The sequence below is a fragment of the Equus przewalskii genome, chromosome 2 (assembly GCF_037783145.1).
Source record: "Equus przewalskii isolate Varuska chromosome 2, EquPr2, whole genome shotgun sequence".
Taxonomy (NCBI): Eukaryota; Metazoa; Chordata; class Mammalia; order Perissodactyla; family Equidae; genus Equus; species Equus przewalskii.
In genome coordinates, this window is record NC_091832.1 from 36,110,221 (window position 1) to 36,130,730 (window position 20,510).

Consider the following 20,510-nt stretch of genomic DNA (forward strand, 5'->3'; position numbering starts at 1 on the left):
GCACCCCTTGGCAAAAGCCATGCTGTGGCAGGCGTCCCACATATAAAGTAGAGGAAGATGGGCATGGATGTTAGCTCAGGGCCAGTCTTCCTCAGCTAAAAAGAGGAGGATTGGCAGTAGTTAGCTCAGGGCTAATCTTCCTCAAAAAAAAAAAAAACCAAGCAAGGACCAGGTGGTCAGGGAGACCAAGGCTCGAGTCCTTGACTGGCTAGCTGTGTCCTTAGGCAGTCACACTTAAAAGCTGTGATTCATTTTCCTCATCCGTAAAATGAGTATGAACCCATCTTCCCTGCGTAATTTTCAGGGCTGTTGTAGAAACAAAGAGTTGGTGGACAAGAAAGAGCAACAGAAGTCTAAGTTACTATTATCGCACATTTATACATCACCGACTCTATCTTTTCAAAGCTTATCTAAGAAGATTATATTCTTTCCACTCTGCTCCTTCCCACTGTTTAAGAAATCACATATGTGAAGCAGCCAGCCCAACATCTGGCACTTACCAGATACATTTCTGTTCATTAATTTACTATTTATCTCATTAACAGAAGGCCTTCCCTTTACGCTACCCTGGGACCTGGGCCCCAAGGAACGTACTAGCTTTCTCCCTAGACTCCTCCAAAGTCAAAACTTGAAACAGCAGAGTCTAGGAACCATTCATAACCGGACATCCAATTGCTCAGCAACTAGTTGTCGAGTACTTACAAAGCATCAGGCGCTGCTCTAGGCTGCTGACCAAGGACAGACATGGTCCCCGCTCTCAAAAGTTTACAGTCCCTTGGGAGGTATCAACAAGCCCCCAGACTGGAGGGCGGGCTCTGAGAGCATCGCGAACAAGAACTCGAGCCAGGCTGGCCGGCCAAAGAGGAAGAGATGCCCGAGTGAGCAGTGAAGAGGTGAAGGATGGGACCAACTTTCTGGAGAGAGGGAACAGCAGGGGTGAAGGCGTGTTGGTGGTCAAGGAAGGAGCAGGGGCCCTCGAGAAGGCGACTGTGACAGAGCAGAGTGAGCATCAGACATGGGCACAACCTGAGGCCTCACAGGCCCGAGGAGGGTTCTGAGCTTCCCCCTGAGAGCTTGAGGAAGGGGAAGGACGGCCCCCAACCCACAGTCACAGAGAGCTTGGAGATGTCCAGACCGCAGCCTCCTTGCCGGTCTGTGAGCCCGAGGCCTACTATGTACTATGAGCACCTACTGTGTGTCAGGAACTGCTCTGGGCTGGTGATCCAGCACAGAGATGGTCCCTGCTCTCAAAGGTTGACGGCCCTTTGGGAGGTATAAACAAGCCCCCCCACTGGAGCGAGGGCTCACCTACACTGTGGGGGCGCAGTGCTGGCTGGACGGAAGGATGGACGCTGCAGCTGCTGGCCATTCGGGCAGGGCCTGCAGGAAGTGCCAAGCATTTTAATGAACCTGCACAACCTGTCCTCTCTCCCCAGCATCCAAGGAGGAGCAGATGGGGCTTCGGGGGGGCGGGGCGGGGCTGCCCTGGTTGAATCCCTGGGGAAGGCAGTGGGCAGCAGTGCAGCCCACCCCCCACCACTTTCCTGCTTCGGCCTGATACAGGGTCCTCAGGCTCTAAGACTAAAGGAAGATTCCTGACCCCTGCCCCAGGACCCTACCCTGGGAGACAGAGGAAGAACTACCCCCAGCCTCTCCTCCATCAGGCCTGGACCCCCTCTCAGAGACCTTCCCTGGAGGCTAGGAGGCCGGCCTTCATCCTGAGCAGGGCCCACCCAGGACACACTTCTCTGCCTCAGGGAGTGTCCAGGCCTGACCGGGCTCTGCGGTCATGGCCTTCCAGCTGACCAGGGCATCCTCTCCTCCCACACTCCCCTCCTCTGGGAGGCTGCCCCTGTTCTGCCCCCTGGGCAGGGGGTTAAGCAGAGAGAGGCTGGCCCAGAAGAGAGCCAACAGGAGCATTCCCTGACTTCGTGTAATCCCAGGACCCCCAAGGTCAGTGCAGGGGACCAGGGACCACAGTGACAGCAGGACCCGAAGGCCTGGTGACCCAACAGGGAAGTGTGGCACAGGGTCTCTCTCTCACACACACACACTCACATGCTGACGCACAAAGACCAGTCGGGAGTCACGCAAAGGGACAGGACACCCAAGAGACATGGAGACTCCCGGCCGCCCCCCCGGGGGGAAGGGGACACATTCACACTCAAATGACACAAGGAGAGACACAGGCGCAGGGAGAAGACCCAGGCTGCGGGGCCTCACACACCCAGAGACACATCCCCACTACACAGGCTCGAGAGACACAGGACAGAGAAAGACGCCAGCTCCTGGGGAGACACTCACACCAGGGACATGGGGAAGATCCAGGCTCGGGGACTCTCGCACCCAGAGACACAGAGATACCCACTCGCTGACACACCCAGGGCCGCACGGAGAAGCCACCGGCTCCTGGAGAGACTCTCTCGGACACGGGGACACACAAAGACCACGCAGAAGCAGCGCCGCGCGGAGGGGCCGGCACGACCCGGCCTCGGGGGCCCCGGCCTCTCAGGGACTCAGCGACCCTGGTCCCGGGCCGCCCGCGGCCCCGGGGAGACCCGGGCCACCCTCACCCCCACCCCCACCCCACGGAGCCCCCGCCGCCCCGCGCCCCGCGCCCCGCGCCCCCCCCCCGGCCGCACTCACCGGCTCCGGCCGCCGGCCGCGCCTCCGTCGCCCGCGCCGCTCACAAAGGCGCGCGGCCGCCCCACGCTCAGCCGTCCCGGCCGCCGCGGGTGCCCATGCCGGGCGGCCCAGCCCGCGCCCCGCCGCCCGCCCCGCCGATGGCGCGCCGCGCGCCCCCCGCGAGGTCGCGGCCCGGCCGGGAGTGCGCCCGCCGCCGCCGCCGCCCAGCGGCCCGGCCTGCCGCGCAGCGCCACGCCGTCCCCGCCCGCCCGGCCGGCTCCGGGCTGAAGTCACCGATTAACCCCTGCTGGCCGGGCTGCGGCCGCCGTGCCGCCCCGCCTGCGCCCCCGCCCCAGGGCATGGGCACCGGGGGGAGGACCCTCCCCAACCACCCGCAGGTCGGGGCTGCGAGCTGGGGCCACACTGACCCGACCTCTCAACACGCAGTTGGGGAAACTGAGGCCCGCAGCGGGTGAGGCCTTGCCCCGGGTCACCCAAGGACCCCTCACTCCATCACTCCCAGTGTCCCCTCCCAATTGCCCGTTTCTCCCCCCAAGAAGCTCTCCCCCACTCTCCCACTTCCCTCTTTCTCCCTTGGAAAGGTCCCGCGCGTGCACACACACACGCGCGCGCGCGCGCTTCTGCCCCCTCACTTCCAGGGGTTTGCCCAGGGGTTCCCCAGAAGGGCCAGAGAGTCGTGGGTTGGCCCCAGGGGAAACCCTGGCCGTGAGATGGGCCCCCACCCATTGTAGGCAGCTCAGAGCCCTCCAGCCCCTCGGTGGCCTGGCACCCTGGCCTCCGATAATGACCTCAGGAACCATGACTCTGGGGGCTGGGTACCTGAGGGCTTTGAGAGCATCAGCACTGGCGACAGCCCTGCCATGTAGGCCCTTTTTCCTGATGAGGGAACTGAGGCTCAGAGCTCCCCAGGAAGGAAGTGGTGGAGCCCAGATCCCAGCACGCCCCTCCCTTCCAGTCCCCAAGCTGCCAAATGCTAGTTACTCCCTCCCAGAATTCCAAAGAGGGCCTCCGGATATGATGCAATTAATTATAGTTATCTGCTCGTTAATGAAGATTATCCCTGTTGTTATTAGACACTGCCCTGCTACCTCTCTATCTGCAACGACATTCATGCAGCAGGCTTATCAGCAATTGCTTATCAGCAATTACTCCTGGGTTGATAATGATGAGTTCTGCAGCCTCCGAAGGGCAAAGGTGTGTGTAGGCTGGAATCTTTGTCGCCTGTGTTCGTTCATTCAATGCAGCCGGCAAAAACATCTTTTTCATACTGCCTATCTGTCAGGCACCAGCCCGAGGGGCTAGGAATGAAACAAGGAACAGACAGACCCCAGCCCTGCCCCCTCGGCTCTCCTAGGCCAGGAGGAGACAGGAATGAACAGGCCACTACAGTGCAGCAAGACAAGCCACGCCAGGCCACGGTCGCTGAAATCATCGTATTCATTGGTCCGTTTGCTTGTGTATTGTCCATCCCCGCACAAGACATAAGCGCCATAGAGCCTGTCCTCAGACTTGTTCAGAGTTGTCCAAAGCCCCAGGCCGAGGGCAACGAGGCGCATAGTAAGCAGCTAGTAAATATTTGTTGAGCACTTACTGTGGTCCAGACATCGTTCTAGCCATCCGGGTGACATCAGTGAAAATACAGGCATGACCCCTGCCCTGGTGGAGCTTCCATTCCAGCGGTGAATAAATGGTGGCTGTGATAACAGAGCAGAAGGCTTCTAGAATGCCAGCAAAGCAGCAAGAACATCTTCAGATGTCCATCGAGTGACCTCAGGGCTCTGAGCCTTAAGCCTTGGACCAGAATTTAGATGTTCGGGTCCCGCTGGGGTGGCAGAGCCGAGTGCAAGTCCCTGGACCTGCATTCGAAGCTTTTCAGACCTACTCCAACCGCCCTCCTTGGCGATCCCATTTCTCTCCAGGACCTGAGCCCTCCTGAGTCCTCCAGGCCGGAGGCCTACCCCTCTCTGGTTGCACAAAGGCTGACCCCCCAGCTCCAGACTGCCAGAAGGCCCTGAATCCCCAGGAAGCCGCCCGCGTGGCCTCTTCCCTGACCACCTCTCCTCGGAGCTCTGCAGCACCTCCTGCATTGGTAAGGTGCACTGTCAGCTCTTTTGTTGTTTGATTAAATTGGCTCTGGACACATGCTGACTGGAACTGTCTCCGGCTTGAGGGCAGCTGTGACCAGGCTGGAGAGCAGGGACCACACCCCATGCCGTCCTGTGCCGCCAGAGCCGAGCGCATGTTAGGGGCACATTCACCATCAGAGGATCCAAGTGGATCCAATGGATTCCAAGTGGACATTCTCAGGCTTCTGGGTCCAGGATTGCAATCCACCAGCTCATAAAACCAATGGAGCCCCAGAAGCATTTTGTTTTATACACAGAGGTCCTGTTGTTACTGTTAATTAGTTACCAACACCTAACAATTGGCAGATTTCCCATGAAAAGCCAGATTTCTGGCTTCTCTTTTGTTTACTTATTTTTTTAAAGGTTTTCTTTTTTTCCTTTTTCTCCCCAAAGCCCCCCGGTACATAGTTGTATATTCTTTGTTGTGGGTCCTTCTAGATGCTGTCTCAGCGTGGTTTGAAGAGCAGTGCCATGTCCGCGCCCAGGATTCGAACCAATGAAACACTGGGCCTCCTGCAGCGGAGCACGCGAACTTAACCACTCAGCCACGGGGCCAGCCCCTAGCTTCTCTTAACAAATGTGAAGATCTGGTCATGCCGGGCCCTCGTTCCCCCCGGGGCCACACTCTGCAGGCCCCGAGGAGCTGTGTTCCTCCACTTGCCACCATCCCTCTCAGCTCTGTGTCACCCAACTGACTTGGAGGTCCCTCCGCTGAATTAGTGTTTTCAGTTTATTTTCCCTCCATGTTCTGCTCTTACAAGAAAAAAAATCATATCACAAAACACAGACTGGAGAATAAATGAGCCTGCAGCCCTCACCTCCCAGGCCAGGTCAGGCCCCAGCCCAGGCAACGTTCTCCCGCATTCTTGTTCCCTCCACCATCTGGCTCCCTGACGCGCACACAGCCTTGCTCTCTTGCCTCCCCAGCTTCGTGTTCTAAGCTGCACAGCACAATGCAACATACGAGGTGCTTCACTGGGCCTTTGCTCATACTGCTCCCTCCACTTGGAATGCCCCTACTGCTCCAGCTCCCAGACACCGTGGCTAACTGCTTTTGGATGCTCTCGACGTAGATAACACCTTCTCAAGGATCTCTTCCCTAGTGTCCCCAGACTGGGCTCCTGGCTCCCACAGCATCCTCCTGTCCCCCTGTCAATGCACCCATCCTGCCGCGTTGTGCGGTGTATTTGCCCCATGTCTTCCCCCGGGCTGTGAGTCCCGGGGGCTGGGACTGTCCTGTCTCATTCATGGTGGAATCCCCAACACCTGGGACAGAGTCTGATCAAGCGTAGGCACGAGACAAATATTTGCTAAATAGATGAGCGAATGGGTTTCAATAACCACAAAAGGAACAGAAAGGATTTTGTTCCATGGGAATGTTTCCACGTCCCAGAACCCTTGATTAACTAGAGTTTCCCACTCACTGAGCTTTCTGTGGGGCAGGATTTTTTGTGTAAGCATGATCATGAAGGATCCATCTGGACCAGACTGGAACTCTGTTCTCTGCTGTCACCGACAATGACCTGGGAAGGAGGGAGGCGGGCGGGGCAGGGGGCATATCTTCCATCGGCCAGAGGGGCTAAGTGACTTGCCCAAGGTTGCCTGGGTGGGAAAGTGGACTTCCCCAAGAGCATAAACCGCCTTCGCACAGGCGCACGAAGGGAGAGCGTGCAGGAAGCAGTTTGTCCTCATTATTGACTGTATCATCTAACCAGTCACGAACAGGCCATTATCCAGGAGAGGCTGGATCACCTTTTGGTCACAAATGAGGACGATAGAGTCTGTCTTACAAGATGACACCCTCTTCCCCGTGACACCCTTGCCCCTGTTTAGTAGGACGGGCATTTTGAAGGGGGCTGGGATGGCCTCCCAGGTTCCTCACAGCCCAACACCTGCATTTCTGGGGAGCAAGCTGAGGGCAGAGGCATAGCCACAGGTGGAGGTGGTTCTGGGGGCTCAGGGGGAGAAGGAAACTTGACTTTTCTGAGCTGCCACTTTATGGGCCTTGGTGTCAGGGAAGGGCCAGTCTGAGTAGCTCCTTCTCTTGGGGATGAAGTCTCAAAGTTCTTCCAAAACAACCATGGTGGTGGGGGGGGGGGGGTGGACACTCACGTCCAGTGGGCTGGACACGGACACAATGCAGGGCTCTGCCACCCCGAGCTCTCTGAAGGGCCCTACGAACAGCTCTCACCGTCTTCCACTCGGGCCCAATGCCTGTAAAGTGGGAACAATCTTTAGCCCTCTTCTATCACACAGGATTTTGAAGGACCAATCCAGTATAGCCTAACAGATGTTTCAGCCTCTCACGGACAAAATTAGATTAATGCACTATTTGACACTATATTATCATAAACAGTCACAAACATTATGAGACACAACCTAGTATAGTAGTGATCAAGAGTTCAAACTCTGGGGCCGGCCTGGTGGCACAGCAGCTAAGTTTGTACGTTCCACTTTCATGGCCCAGGGTTCGCCGGTTCGGATCCCAGGTGTGGTCATGGCACCACTTGGCAAACCATGCCATGGTAGGCGTCCCACATGTAAAGTGGAGGAAGATGGGCAGGGATGTTAGCTCAGGGCCAGTCTTCCTCAGCAAAAAGAGAAGGATTGACAGCAGATGTTAGCTCAGGGCTAATCTTCCTCCAAAAAAAGAGTTCAAACTCTTAGGATTCTCACTGTTAGAGAAGGAATTACAAATATGGCAAGGGAGAAAAGCAGAACGAGCCCTACTTCTACTGGAAGTGTTGGTGTTGGACTGGAATCGGAGGTATTGGTGTGAGCTCATAGCTCTGTCCACCAAGAGGCCTGGGGACATATGAGGCTCATAGCATCGAGCACACTGAGCAGCCAGACCATGGTTTCCAAACACTCTTCTCTACTAAAAGAAACAAGAGTTCCTGCGAGAAACTGCTGAGTCCAGAGAAAGAACAAGTTGAGCCTGAAATCTATTCTTGAGCCAGAAATTAATACATTGCTCAAGAAGTGATGGGAACACAGCAAGAGGACACAGAAACCAACTCAAAGAGGCTCCCACTAGCCAAACCCAGGGCGACTTAAGCATCAAAATAAATAACGATTGTAAGGATTTACATCCCATTGAACACAATAGGAAAGCAAGAGTCCTTACTGGTGTAAATAAATTAAAAGCTAGGAATAGCTATTTACCTCATCTCAAAGTACTTCCCCACAAAATACTTATTAACCACAAAGGGCGAAAGAACAACCCCACAGTAGAGAAACTTCGCAGACACCTCCTCAGCAGCGTGGTCAAAGTGGGTTCCCAGGACCCGTCAGGGGGTATCTGACCTCCTGAGCCTCCTGCTGTGATGCCCCGTGAAGGACACAACATCCCTTCATGATGTTCCTGCCCAGGATGCACACCTCACATCACCATCAAGGAAACCCAAATGGCGGGACATTCCTCTAAATGCCAAGGTGACGAAAATCAAGGAAAGACTGGGGAACTTTCCCAGATTGAAGGAGACTAAAGAGACACGATAACTCAGTGGTAAGGTGTGGTTCTGAACCTTTTTGCAGGAAAGGACATTTTTGGTCCAGTTGGCAGAACTTGAATGGAGTCTGAGGGTTTGATGGTAGAAGTGTATCGTGTGAATTTCCTGATTTGGGTGGCTGTCTCATGGTTGTGTGGGAGCATGTCCTTGCGTGTAGGAGACACATACTAAAGATCTGGAGTAAAGGAACATCAAGTCAGCAGTTTCCTCTCACATGCCTTGGAGGGAAAGGACGTGAGCTGTATGGTACTTGCAGTTTTCTGTGAGTTTGAAGTTATTTCTAAAGTCAGATGGCCTTGCTAATCTAGACCAAGTCGCTTAATTTTCTGCATCTCAGTTTCATCCCCTGTATGGTATGGGTGAAAGTAATAATACCTACCTCGTGGGGTAGTTTAGAGAATTAAATATTTGTGAACTATTTAGTGCAGAACCGGGCTTATATACATATTGCAAAATTTTGAAGAGCTGTGTAATTTTTCTTTTTCTTTGTGCAGTTCCCATTTCGTGGTAAAGTGCCAGGGTATGACAAACCCCAGTGAGCAGGGGACCAGGGAGGGGATGGCAATGGGAGAATCAGGAAGGATGAGCCATGATAACTGACACTAGGTCTCAAAGTTGGGGACACCACGGGAAGAGGGCCTGGAGGCCAGGAAAGCGCATGCCCCAGAAGAGGGGGCCGTCACCACCCGGTTCTAGGAGGTGCATCACCATGCCCAGTGTCTCCAGAGCTTTCTTTTTATTTTCCAAGAGAAGCCAGCGATCCAGATTTCTAGAAGAAATCCCCTGATTTTTCATATTGACAAATCTTTCAAATTCTGAGTGAGCCCAACGATTGCAAGCGCCAGCAGCAGGAGGAGTTCTGAAAGCTTGTCCTGAACACTTAGAAACGTGGAAACGCCCCTGTGGGTTGACACAAAAAGCACCAAACCACTGCTGACGGTTCTTCTGCCGCTCCCATAGAGCCTCTGCAGGGGCTGGGGTGCGCCTGCCAGGAGCTGCCTCCGGGCACGCCCCCAGCGCGGTAGCCACGCCTCCCAGCACAGCTGATTGGTGGAGAGGGCGAACATCTGACCAGACTGGGCCAATCAGCTGGTTTCTCCCAGGAATTTGAGCGCTTGAGAGGCAGCAGAGAGGAGGACCTGGCCAAATGACGGGGGACACCGAGCCTGAGAGATGGTGCGGAGCTGGGGCTGCGTCCACCTTCCAGCGAACCCCAGCCAAGTTCAAGCTGCGGTTCCAGGGGATTAGAAACGCAAAAAATAAATAAATAAATAAATAAAGAATGCAGAGTAAAAGACAGCGAGGCAGAGACCAGACAGGCCGGGAAGGCGTTCACAGCAGAAATAATAGAAATAATTATAACAAGCTCCTCCATGACGCTCTCTTTACACCAGGCTCTGTTTAATCGCTTTATACGTATTAACTCACTTAATCCTCACAATAACCCCATAAAGGTTTCCGGGGCAGGTGCCAGACTTTTAAAAAAAAGTTAATTTTATAAAAGTAGGTACTTTTAGCCCTGTTTTACAGATGAGGAAACTGAGGCACAAAGACATTCTGTCCTAGCCTTGGCTGGCCATCAGAGTGACCTGTTGTGTCCTCATGGAGAGCCCCTCCCCTGGTACTCACTTGAGTGGATTTTTATTCCTATGACAAGAGGAAAGATTGACACTCAGGTGGTGTCCGCTGCCCACGGCTACTGGCTTGGTGCAGGATGAGGGGGGATTCTGAGACTGATTAAGTCACCAGGTGTCCCCAACATCCTGCTCCAAGCCTCTTATATCTCCCCCAATGGAAAAGGTGAAGGGGGAAAGTCACAGCCTGGGGTAAATGTGGGCCAGGGGCGCCAAACACCTCTAGATACTCTGCCCACCAGCCCAGCCCGCACAGGCCATCTTACAGTAGCGACCAGCCTCACCCACCCCTTGGGATATCTGCAGCTTCTGCTGAGATAAGCAGGCAGAGGGCGTGGGGCTGTCTGCTGAGCCAAGGTAAGATCGGGTTTCCCTGCTTGGGGCCTGGCCAAGGAGCCAGAAAGGACAAGGAGACAAGGTCTTCGCTTCCTGGCATCAGGTTACTGCCCCTGCCCGGGGCTCGGGGTGCCAGGCAAAGCTCCCAAGCATGAGAGGGGCTGGTCAGCTGACAGCCGACTGGGCCCAAGGCCTGTTCTAGAAGCAGTCATGAGGATGAAGCGGATGTGGCACTGGGAGGGGGAGCAGAGAGGGCGCCCAGGAGATACCATGAGCCTCCAGCCTTGCCAGGCAGACCAGGCCGGGGACTGGGGGTCCGGACAGAAGGTCTCCAGGAGGGAAGGTTCTGGGCCTGGGGAAAGGAGGCGCTGCAGCTGCCAGCCCTGAGACTGGAGTGACACTCCAGACTCCAGACGGGACCCAGCCCCCACCCGCCCGCCCGCCCCGAGCTGCAGCCGGAGGGCCTGGCCATGCCTACAGCCTGGCACCAGCCCCAGAAACCTTCAGCGTCCCCCAGTTTCACCACCCAGGGCTGGGCGGTTCCATAAGCTCCCTGGTCTCGGAGATGAAAGACGCTTTCTAAGAGCCATAAAACCGTGCTCGCTGGGAACAATGGGCCCTTATCCCCGTGCGTCCTTCACAGAAACTCCCATCAGCAGCGCACCAGAAGCTGCACGCAGGAGTTTTATAGACTGGAGTTTTGGACCAGCCCCAGCGTTCATTAACATCCACTCCCTCGCCCTCCAGGGATCCTGCACAAATCACTCCCATTTACAGAAGCCCACTCTCTGCTCAGCCTCCAGGCAACCCTGCAAGGAAGGGGGCTTTGTCCAGTTTTATGAATAAAGAAACAGACCCAGAGAGGTTAGGTGACTCGCCCAGGGTCACACAGCGGGAGAGTGGAGGAGCTGGGATTTAACTCCAGAGTCCACGCTCCTTCCCCCGTATGGTGTGGCCTCTGGTCAAGATCGCCCGAGTCCTGCCTCACGGAACTCAAGAGGTTAAGCTGAATGGTTTTCTTAGGTTTCCTCCTGGAAACAAGCATCTCCTGAGACCTCAACGCCTTCACCAGAGTGGCCCTGTTGACCTACCCAGTGGGTCAGCAGAGACACACCGAGGTGGGTCACTTCAGAAGGGAGCCCCAGCGCATCAGGGAGGGATCCAAGCCGCTTCCCTAGGACGGGACCCAGAGTCCCTCGCTTCTCTCGCAGTCACACTCCCAAAGCCTTTTCACCCCATTCCTCCTCTGAAGACCACCGATAATGAAGACAGCCCCCCCTTACCGAGCATTTACAGCAGGCCAGGCTCTGTGCACTTCATGCATGATCCCATTTACTCTTGCAAGAACTCTATAGAATGGCTGCTTTCAAGATCCCCTTTTTCACATGAGGAATTGAGGCACAGAGAGGTAAGTAGCCTGCCTAAGGTCACACAGCAAGTAAACAAAGGATTCCAAATCTATCCGACTCTACCCCACCACACCTCCCCCAAACCTCACAATGTGGGGTTCAGCAGACACTCCATCCACACTGGGCCAATCCCACAGTCCTGGGTCACAACTCTGGGTGTCACCCCAGATGTGTGGATAATGACAATAGCCATTGCTCTGTATCAGGTACCTTCTAAATCCCTTCACCGTCCCCCCTCTACACAACAACCTCAGTGTCGATACGGCAATTCCTATTTTGCAGATGAGGAAACTGAGGCTCAGAAAGGGGAAGTGTCTTATCCACAGACCCACAGAGCTGGTCAGTGGGGGTGTCAGGATTTGAACCTACTTCTGTCTGGTTCCAGACCCACTGCTTCTTCTGGGGAAGCCAGCGTGACAGTTCAATCAGACCACCCCAATAGAGTCTTGGCGTGCACTCAACTTGTGCTCCCAGATACTCCCCAAATGAGTGCCTAAGATGGCCTGGTGCCATTTCAGGAGCTGGAGGGACCGTGGTCAACAAGACTGGAATGCCTCAGTCCCCATCAGCCCCATGGGGCACCACCAGGGACCCCCTGACCACTTCCGGCTGCTTCCCCAGAGCTCCAGCCACAGCCCCCTCTCCGGACCCTCCAACACGATGGCTCATCCCCACCTCGGCCGCCCGTGCCCCCTGCCTCCCCTCAGCTTCTGCGAGCTTTCCAGAGAGCCACCCCCCAGCCCCGCGAAGGCAGTCTACAGCTCCCGGTCTCATGGCTTATTTCACTTCACAACCAGCTCCTAACTGGGAAAACCAGACAGGCAGCTGCCTTGGCTCAGGCTCCCCCAAGATGCCCTCAGACCCACACACCCCGGCGCCAGGTGGCATGGCCAGCACCCACAGCCCCTTTGTTGAGATGATTTGCTCATAGGCTGCCCCACCCTGAGAAGCTGGCTTGGTCACCAGTCCCCTGTTACCTTCTTTTGCTGCCAAGGAAGCCAGCCTGCCCCTAAACAACTCATAGATACATACAGTTACTTAGCTGGTGCCAGGCGCTGCTTTGAGTACTCTTCATCATCATCACCTACGTCATGATCATGATGGTCATTATCATTGTAGCTCACATTTATTGAGCACTCACTACATGCCAGGCACTGGGCCAGCCCTTTACCCCTATGACCTCATCAAATCTTGGCAATAATCCCATGAGGTAGGTACTATTATCATCCCATGCAACAGATAAGGAAACTGATAAACAGAGACGATAAGGCCGTGGCACAAAGTGCTGTATTCCTTATGAAATTGTCTGTCATCCCTGCTGTACTGTAATCTCCCTGAGGGCAGGAGCATGTCTGCTTTGCACAGAGTTGTATCTCCAGAATATAGTGCTTGGCACAGAGTGGACATTCAATAAAGTCTTTTAGATGGATAGACGGATATATGCATGGAAGAGTGGATGGAAAGACAAATAGATGGATGGATCATTGGATGATGGATGGATAGATGGATGCATGGATGGATGGATGAAGGATGGATGAGTGGATACATGGATAAATGGATTGATGGATGGATGAATGAAGGATGGACAGATGGATGGATCATAGACGGATGATGGACGGATGATGGACACATGGAGGGATGGATGCATGAATGATGGATGGATGAATACAACGGAAAAACAAGAGGAAAAGAACTAGAGGACCTTACCCACTCCCAGTCGCCCACCCCCTCAGCGAAGCAGGAGGAAGCTGGATGCAGTTTCTCTGCTAATTGGAAAATCCCTGGCCAGGATTCCAGGAAATCAGAGAAGAATATGCTGACTTTTGGGAGATGGAAAAAAAGAGCGCCATGTGGGTGATGAACTTTGAGATAACGTAATAAAAGCAGCAGCGGGGTAGTCTTATCAAGCACACTCCCCCTTCCCAGAAACCACCACTTTGCAGGGAATTTCGTCTGCTCAATCCCAAACCACATGTCTCTGAATCAGGGGCAGCCACACAGTGTGCCCAGTGTAGAAGCCCCTGCCCTGTGGCTCCAGGATTGGGCGTAGGAGTAGAGCTGTGCCGGGCCCTGGGGTTTGGTGGGAGCCAAGCCCGACCCATTCTCCGGGTGCTATCTCAGGTTCTGGAGCACCCACCAGGAGCCTTCGGCTTTAGGGGACTTGTGCTCCAGTTAATCTAAAAGATCTCACGCTGACCCACAAACCCTCATACCTAGTGAATCCTGATCAGCCAGATTTAGGGGAGGCATTGGTGTGAAGCAGGCTCCCCTACTCCCCAGTATTCCCTTGCCAGAGCCTAGGGCTTCCAGTGTCCTGCGGGGAAAGCAAGGCTCCGAGCTGCAGAAACCCAGCAGCACCAGGAGAGCAGGCGTTGATATGGCCCAGCTTTGTAGTTTCCAGGGCAACTTTAAGAAAGAGGAAAGACTGGAAAGCCCCCCGTCCTCCCTTCCACACCTGGGGACACCATTCGTCCGCGTGGAACATGGCACTGAGGTCCCCGTCCGCCCAGGGAGGCATCCTGTCATGCGTCAGACTTAGCTGTTCGCTGGAAATGGGGATTTGGGGTGGCACTGGTACAGGGACATGCCCTTGCTTTCACTGAACACCTACTATGCGCCAGGCCCAGGGCTGTGCCTGGGATAACGCATAACCCTCCTAACACCTCAGCGAGTTGGTACTGTTACTTTCCTTTTCAGATGCTTAAACTAAGACCGAGTGACCTGTCCGGGTTCACCATCCGAAGGGACAGAGCTGGGATTGGAACCCGAAGTCCCTCCTTTTTCCACTAACAACAAGGTGGAAGGGACCTCAGCTCTCCCCGCAGCTGGGCAAACGTTGGCGTCTTGGGTTTAATCCAAAATCGGCCAGACAGAACACGAGAGGGAGTTTTGGAGATCGCTCCCGTCTTGGCCAGTCCCCGTGTGTCAGGAGCAAACTCGGGCCTCCCCCACATTCCTGCGCTCCCCCTGCTTTGCGGCCGTGTGGGGAGGAGGCAGAGCTGGCAGGGAACCCACCCATGTGAGCAACTGGGAGACTTTCAGAGCTGGAAGGGCCCCAAGGAATGACCCAAGCCAACCCCCTCCGTTCACAGAGAGGGAAACTGAGGCCTGGAGAGGGCAAGGGATTTGCTCAAGGTCGCACAGGGAGTGAAGAACAAAATGGGAGCAGAGGCAGCCTCCTGGCTCCCGCCCGGGTCCGCTCCCCACCCCAGCCCGTCTCAAACAAGCCATGACGCTGGAACCCTTTAGATCAGATAGAACGAACGGGTATCAGATTTCTTCCCGACGTCGCTCAGAAGGAGAACCGGGGAAAGGGTGAGATGAGGAGGCAGGAGGTGGGCAGGTGCCCCCTAACCCCGCTGCCTGGCTCCGTCTGCCAGGGCATCTCTGTGCAGAGGCTGAGCCCGGCTTGGCTGGCCAGGAGGAGGGGTCAGGGTTACCTGCAGAGCAGGTCCCAGCGTGGCCAGGAGATCTCCCTATCTTCCTGGTCCCCTTGGAACAAGGGCTGCCTCTGTCCCTGGGACAAGAAAGGATGGGGGAGGGGTCTCCTCTCCTGCTGAAGGGCGAAGTGGGAGGGGTCGTGAGCAGGGAAGCCAAGGACTCACTTGGTGGCAGCGCCACCCTACCTGCCCTGTCCCGCCTGCTAAGCTCCTGGGGACCTGCTCCCTGACCACCTTGAATCTGCTTACTGCTCCGGTCCTGGGGACCCTGGGGAGCCCCATCCCCAAGGAGCTGTCTTTCATCGTGGTGGGGGGTGCTCATTTCTGGGAACACGCAGACCAGGTTCACATCCCTGCTTCCCCACCTACTGGCCCTGTGACCTCAAGCGGGCGAGTCACTTCCCCTCCCTTTGTCTCAGCTTCCCTGCTCTAGAGCCCAGCTTGTGTTCCTGCAACCCAAGGGCGTTGTGGGATTAAATGCCAGGCTATCCCCGGCACAGAGGGGACTGGAGAAGCTGCTGGGCAATTGCCTCTCTTCATACTACTTCTCTGCGTGCATACTGTGTCAAGGTTTTAAAGGCATTTCCAGCCATGACTGTAATACACAGCCCTCGGTGAGAACACAGAGAAGAAACCATCAGCCCCTGCGCCCAGATGGGGTGACCCAAGCCCTGGGAGGCTGAGTGGCTTGCCCAAGGTCCTGTAGTATTTAGAGACAGAACAAGATCAGAACCTATGGTTCACAAGTCCCACAGAAGCCCAGCCCAGCCCAGCCCAGAGGCACCAAGTGGGAAGAGCTTGAAATCCAGAGTCAACAGGGCAGGACCCGGTCTTGCCTGTGACATGAACTCAGCATGCAACCTCGGATGGTGACTCTGGGAGATGTGAGCTTTCAGACTGAGGATTTCAGTGCCATTGGCTGGCTGTGTGACTCTGGGCAAGTGACTTCACCTCTCTGAGCCTCAGTTTCCACATCTGTGAAATGGGGGTTGTCAGGAGGAATAAAGGATCTATGGCATGCAGGATGGCTGGCACAGAGCTTAGCATGCGGTGAGTGCCCCATAAATGGAAATGTAGGAATGGTGGCTATACCAGTAGTCAATATCGCTGTTAGTATCGTTGTTATTACTAGGAGGAGAGGACAGAAGGGAATCACCCTGAGAGCCTCTTGCCCACACGACTGTCCTGGAGAGGAAGCCTTGAAATGAGACACCAGGGACTCGTCTCACCTTCTAGGTGGCAGGGATGTGAATGGGGCCAGACCAGAAGCCCCCCCGAGGACCCCCCTCCCACTATCCAAGGAGACCCAGCTGGAAGTACTGGGGGCATTACTCCCAGAGGAGTTCAGCCTTCACAGGGACAGAAGAGAGGTGGTGGCCCCCCGCCGAGCCTCAGGAGACCCTAACTCATGGGCCGAAAGCTGGGGAAGCAGCCACTTCTGTTCCAGATGAACCAGGATCCTCTGGAGGAAAGGCCCCTGAGAGAGAGGCTGGCCTGGCGTGCAGCACACTCTGTTAGGAGCCAGGAGGGAGGGCCTGACTCTCTGCCATCTCTTAACTGTGTGGCCTCAGGCAGGTCACCTCACCTCTCTGAGCCTCATCCCTCCTCTCTGGGGACCATCATTATGGGGATCACAATTCATGCCCTACCCGCTCCCCAGGCTAGTGCGAGATCCATCAGGACAATCAACATGGACTTGCTTTGTAAACTGTCAAGCACCTTAGGATGAGGCACTGCCCTTGTTCATCACCAAAGGACCCTTTGTTGGGGCCGGCCCCGGGGCCAAGTGGTTAAGTTCACGTGCTCTGCTTCGGTGGCCCAGGGTTTCGCCGGTTCGGATCCTGGGCGTAGACATGGCACCGCTCATCAGGCCATGCTGAGGTGGCGTCCCACATGCCACAACTGGAAGGACCCACAACTGAAAATACACAACTGTGTACTGGGGGGCTTTGGGATAAAAAGGAAAAAATTTTTAAATCTTGAAAAAAAAAGGCTTTAAAACAAAATAAAGGACCCTTCATAGACAGACAAAGCAAGGTGCGGCACAGCAGAGGCCACTCCAGAAGGTGATAATGGAAAGAAGCAAACAGACTCAGGCCCCAGGCCCCTCCTGCTCGCTTTGCCGTGCCCACCCAACCTCCTGCCTCCCAGCCGGCTGGACTCCATGGAAACCCCTGACAGCGGTGTCTGGGGTTGAAATCCTGGGACAGCTGCTTTTAACCCTCCTTCAGTCGCTCAACAGAGACCACCCTGGAAGTCATTACCCGTTTGTCCTGGACTCTGCAGCTGGGGGGCTGCATGAGGCAGAGGGTGATCTGACACAGAGCTGAAGCAGGTTAAGGGAGAAAAGCATCAACAGTGACATTTGTGGCCCCAGGACCCTGGGAGGCCAGCCAGAGGGACACACAGCCATATAAATGTCTCCCTTACAACCTCAGCCTCGCTGGGCCCAGGCGGACCCCGACCCCGCAGCCCCATTCTCACAGGGCAGCAGAAAAGCCAAGGAGCAAAAAGCTCGGTCAACTCTAGAACCACACTTGTCTGGCTTCAAATCTCAATTCCTCTTTTTCAAGCTGTGAAATCTTGAGTTAGTTACTTACCCTCTCTGGGCCTGTTTCCTCAGCTATAAACAGGAATGATAATAATAATACTTACCTCATAGGGGTGTTGGGAGGATTCAATGAGTTAATACATGTAACATGCTTCGTTTGCAAAGTGTCTGGCACAAAGTGGGCACCAAACAAGATTTCTCTCATCATTCACCAGACATCAGCCACACAGATGAAAGAGGCTGCCCCCCTCCCAAAGCCGTGGGCGCTCCATCACCGGAGATATTCAAGCTGTGGCTAAAACAGCCACCTGTCAGGGATTCACAGCCCGGGCTGCCTGAGTGACCTTTAAAATGCTTCCAACAGCGAGCCCATAACGTCACGCCTGTAAAATTGTGCGCGTGGCACTCCTCCCTCCAGCTGGGCAGGGATGGCAAGAGATGGGAGAGGGCTATGGGGATGGGAGAAGGCTATGGGATGGGAGAGGGCTGTCGGGATGGGTGGCGGCTGTCGGGATGGGAGGGGGCTATCGGGATGGGAGACAGCTATGGGGATGGGAGGGGGCTGTAGGGATGAGAGGGGACTGTTGGGATGGGAGGCGGCTGTCGGGATGGCGGAGGCAGGGCGGCGCAGAAGCAGAGGAGCGGACGCTGAGGAGCATGGAGGGAGCCCTGGGCAGGACTCCGCAACCTGTTCTGGGTTCCAGCTCCCGCTCTGCCACCGATTCCCCGTGTGACCTTGAGTGCCTCCCTGTCCTCTGAGCCTCAGTTTTCCCAGCTATAAAACGATGCCATTGAACTAGGTGTCCTTTGAGGCCATCTGAAGCTGCAACCATCAAACCCTGTGACCCTAGGAAGGGAGTGCAGCAAGTTCCCACCGCACGAACACCCCCACAAGGCTCCCTCTGCCTTCCTCGCCCCACATGCCCTGACCTGCCCCACAAGGGGGCCACGAGGCTCAGGGTCTCCCCCACTGAAGCTCCCAGCAGAGCTCTCCTCCTGGAGCCCAGCACCAGGCATCCCCAAGCCCCACTGTCCCCTGGGAGGGAGCAGGGTGTCCGTCCCTGGGCCTGGAGCCCAAGGGTGTCAATGATGGCGAGACCCCCCCCCCCAACGCCCAATGACCTCCAAAGGATCCTCCTGCGACTCCGCGAGGGAGAGAGATGCTTAAAAACCCAAACCCTGACCTGGATTCCGTGCAGTCCAATTCTGCCCTCGGGGAGAGGAGCACAGAGACGGGGCAGGTCCCACCGGCAGGGAAGGGTTCCGTCTGTCGCAGCAGCTGGCAGGGCGGGCAGGAGCCCAGGAGTCGAGTCCACCAGCTCCGCGTGCTGGGCGTACAAGGGCCCCAGTGCGTGAGTCACTCACCTGACAGACCTGCCAGGCAGCAGGACAGGAGGCGGCCCCGGCCGCCCACAGGAAGGCTAGACTGAGTCAGGGCTGGGCCGGGCTGGGCCATCCATCAGCCAGGCCTGGGAGGACCAGGAAGTTGCCAAGGGGGAGGAAGGGAGGAGGAGCGCCAACAAAAGTGGGGGCCTCTAAGAGGGGAGCAGAGCGGAGGGGCTGAGCGCCGATGGCTGCCAGCTGGCCCAGGAAGGGGCTGGGCACGGGCACAGGGGAGGGTCACGTGGACTACGACCCTTTAACCAGAGAAGGTGGAAAAGAACATACTTTGAAGTCAGAAAGTTTCAGGTTTGACTCCCTGACCTTTCCAGCATGGCCTCGTCTCTCTGAGCCTCAGTTTCCCCCTTGTTCCACTGGAGTAATAATTGGTCCTCTATGGCAGGGTTCTCATGAGAATTAAATCAGACTGTCAGGACAGGGCTCCAGAGTCCCGGCTCCCAGCGGGTAGACAGTGACCGTGGCTCTGATCACACACACGCCATTTCAGTTGGGCAGCCCGGGGTGCTGAGGAGCCCGGCCCTGTTTGCATTCTTATTGTCCGTGTTAACTACCCCTAGATTTTAACCAAACATCTGCTGAGTCGACTAAGAGCAGAAGTATCTCAACATCAGGAAGAAGTCATTTAACCACAAACACTTACTCTGCCCTTACCGTCTGCCCCTGGGAACCCAGGAGGGGCTCTCAAAACACCCACAGACAGCAGTTTGCAGGTGGACACGTGGATTTCACACCAAACCCGGCGTGAGCCCTGCTCCCCTTTCTGCTACAGGACCCTGGCAATCAAGCCTCACGGTCTTCCATCAAGGGTCAGCAAACTACCTCAGGCCAAATCCGGCCCATCAATTGTTTTTTTAAATAAAGTTTTATTGAAACACAGGCACGCCCATTTGCTATTGTCCACGGGAAAGACAACAGCAGAACTGAGTAGCGACAGAGACCACACGGTCTGCAAAGCCAGAACTATTTGCCATTTGGCCTTACAGAGAGAGTCTGCTCACCCCTGCCTTAGATGTTGATACTAATAATAATGATAATCCTGGGTTTGGCTCTTTCATATTTTATACACTAAAAACCTCTCCATGCTTAGTTTCGTATAAGCCTCACAACAAAGTGTCCCCCTTTTTGCAGAGAGGGAAACTGAGGCTTCTGAGAGATAAATAGCTTGCCCAAGATCACACGTCACCAGCGTCACGTGACTCCTGCACCAACTCTCTGAAGAAAACAGAAAGGGTATTCTCAGCCATTTTATCAATAAGAAAACAGATTTAGTAATATCAAGAGAGATGTCCCATGTCAAACAGTTACTGGCTCATACTCACAAAACAGAAGTTGAAAAAGATCCCAGTTGCTCTAGAGGGTGAGTGAGGATGCTGGGGCAGAGCAGGCTGGACCAGGGGACACCGGCCCAGGGGTTCTGAAGCAACAGCTGGCTGACGCTCCCTCCTCCCACACCTC

At 55.4% G+C, this 20,510-nt stretch overlaps 1 protein-coding gene across 25 annotated transcripts in view; it reads right to left on the minus strand.

The window, feature by feature from the left end:
- Positions 1-19,082, minus strand: part of ARHGEF10L (Rho guanine nucleotide exchange factor 10 like) — a 153,585-nt gene extending 134,503 nt beyond the window's left edge. For 8 of the 25 annotated variants that reach the window (XM_070601277.1, XM_070601249.1, XM_070601218.1 and 5 more), the window contains exon 1: positions 2,647-2,786. The gene's annotated coding sequence lies outside the window, so the exon portion shown is untranslated. Of the gene's footprint in view, positions 1-2,646; positions 2,787-3,465; positions 3,600-17,758; positions 18,017-18,838 lie in introns of those variants that run through there. The other 17 variants (XM_070601278.1, XM_070601142.1, XM_070601109.1 and 14 more) reach the window with 13 other exon arrangements.
- Positions 19,083-20,510: the final 1,428 nt, after the last annotated feature.